Consider the following 2936-nt stretch of genomic DNA (forward strand, 5'->3'; position numbering starts at 1 on the left):
GCGTCAGGGCCCGGCTCCCGCGGCCAACACCATCCCCGGGGCTGGCCCGGGGCTGGGGAGGAGGCGGGCGCTGCTCCTCCTTCTCCTCCTCTTCCTCCTTCTCCTCCTCTTCCTCCTTCTCCTCCTCCTCCCTCAGCGGCGCCGCCGGAAGTGGGCGACGGCTTTTTCTCAGCAGCGCGCGGCGATCTCGCGACAGTTGCCGGGCGGGTGCCCAGTTCTCGCGAGAGTTGCGGGGCGGCCGCGGGGCGGGCGGTTCGCTCCCGGCAGGGCGGCGCCATTTTAGGGGGGGTGGAGGGCAACTGCCCCTCCTGGGCAAGGGGTCTCCCGGGGCCTGAGGGAAAATGGCGCCCTGCCTTCTGGGCGATGGGTCTCCCGGCGCCTGAGGGAAGTTAACCCCTCCCCGCCACTGTTACCACAAACCTGTGGATAAAACTTTCTTAGTCTCGATTTACAAGTTTTAGAAAGCACACATTCTTTGTGGCAGCGCCGGGTGCGCAGGGAAAAGCTCCTCCTATTGTGCACACCGAATGCTATTGTCAAATTAAATCTATACACAGCAGCTATACGTATTCAATATAATTCCAATAAAAAATTAGTATATTCGCTACATTTCTGAGAATTCATTTACATAGTATAATAACCTCTTGGGCACGCGTAGTTGTGCCTTCTGGTGGTTCTCATTTTGAGGGAGGGTAATTTCTTCCTCCATCTTCTTCACCTGTGCTGCAGACCCCACAATACGGTTTTGTGATCCCATCAGAAAGCCTGCTGGGGCGTGCAGGGGCAAAAAAAAAAAAAAAGGTTGCAAAGTCAACCTCAGAACTGGTATTTCCTGGCTCGTTTGCTTTTTAATAGCAACATCTTGGAAATACAAGCTTGAATATTCAAGGTACCGGTGTATCTTCTCTGCTTTTGCTGGTATTTTTTTCTCTCTGCCCACTACCAAGGTCAAAAATTCAATGGGCTGGCCAGAGTCAAGATAACATTGTTATTATTAGTTAGGCTCAAAGTGCCCTACCTTAATAACAGCTGAGCTGCTCTTCAAAAAAATCAAGAAATCTGCTTCTATTTTATCTTCAGGTATCGCCAGCCCCAGGTATCAATTCCCTTTTCTGTGGCACAGCTGCTCAGTTAGTGTCTGGTCACTGTGACCTCTGCTGGGATTAATAAAATGTTTTTATGAGCCAATTCATAAAGGTGCTGTCAACAAATTGCTGCCTCCTCTAAAGACTAATTAAAGCCGAGGCAATACAGTCCGTAATGGTGTCAGGACTCCTTGCACCCTCTGCCAGTTCCATTTATTAGTGATGAGCGGAATTCAGCAGCCCATGTTCGGTGACCTTCTGGAACTACTTAACAATTTCAATTTGTAACGGCGTGAAGAAAAGTCTTTGAAAATCAGATTAATCTAAACCCGTGGCCCGGTTATTCTTTTTCTTCAGACAGTGTTGTTGTAAGTCTAGACAGAGACACAGGAGTGTTTACTGGAAGGAAGAATCTCCTATTTTTCCTGCGATCCCTCTCTACCCACACAACATCTAGTCTAGGAAAAAATGAAGTGACCATGTTGTATATGCACAAAATATGTATCGCAAGGGATGCGTGATGCATGAGCACATTTCCCACTGCCATGTTTTCTCAACTCGTGTCTATTCATTCTTTTGTTTTGTGTTTGACAGGATGTTTTTCTCATTCTCTCACCTCCTTTTATCACTTAGGCTCGAGGAGTGGAGCGTAAGCTACTCGTGAAGTTGATCTCTCAATCACTCAAGGGTGAGAAGACCAGGATCTTGAGAAATACTGTTCACTTACAGAGTCTTGGTTTTCATGAGCATTGGCCAACCTGGGGCAAATTCAGCAAAAATGCTCCAGTGAAAAATTTCCTGGTGGATACCCCAAATCAGGCACTACACTGCATGTTTGAGGCATCAAAGCACGATATTTCCAGAGGTGCTGCTGAAGGGGCAAGAGTCCCGTAGGATCAGCACCTAAGGAAGTAATCACCGGCGAGCGTAGTCCATAAAGTAATTTCATAATGTTATATCTGTACCTCTGTATCAGTTAGTACTCAAAAACGCTAACAACTGGTTGAAAACTGCTAATAGTTGAAACCCACTTTTGCTTGATGCACACGTGATGGAGTATTTTGTTTTCCCATCACTCTGTGACCTGGCAAGGATTTCGCGTTTCATACAGCAAGAATTTGAGCAGTTGCAGACATCACCTGGCACGGCAAACAAAACTAAGATTCCAGGCAATTACCCAACCATTTTCCATTATCCAACTGTGACTGTTTTTAAAGCTAGAGAAGATGAAACAAAGCATCTTGCATTTAAACTGCCACCATTTAGGGAGTATTTATGTTTCCCTGTATCCTTTTTTTCATGCTTTTATTTAACACATACATCTCTCTGCTGGGGATGGAACAGAGGAAGTCTGCTTTTTATTAAAGTATCAGCTCCTGCCTTAATAAGCAATCGTGGAAGTTCTCATATTGTCAGGAACAAAGAGAACCAACCATTATCCTGACTCCCTCATGGGTTCTCTAAACACAGGCTTTTCTATGCTCTTACTTTAAAAAATATATCCAGACACATACCGTTTGCTGAAAAATAATGCAGAAGTCCCTGCTGCTCATGTTTCAAGCCCAGAGTTTGTGGTCTCCAAAGAGATGCTAGTTCTGTGTTTGTACTTAAATGCTCAGCAAGGCGGGACAGCTGGGATCATACATCGTGCCTACAGAAAAGCAGGAGAGAAGATCTTAATGGAGAAGGCCACATGGGTTTAGGCCTTAAAACAGGGGCAGGTTAAAGAAATATCTGGCTTTTAAGATTCTTTTTAGATAACGGATCTGATTTTAAGCACAAAGATAAAAGCAACGTGTTATTCCACAATTTGCAGTGTTTAAGGAGTGAAGGCAGTGAGCAAGCAGGACT

This window comes from Calidris pugnax, unplaced genomic scaffold (genome assembly GCF_001431845.1).
Source record: "Calidris pugnax isolate Ruff unplaced genomic scaffold, ASM143184v1 scaffold179, whole genome shotgun sequence".
In the NCBI taxonomy this organism is placed as follows: Eukaryota; Metazoa; Chordata; class Aves; order Charadriiformes; family Scolopacidae; genus Calidris; species Calidris pugnax.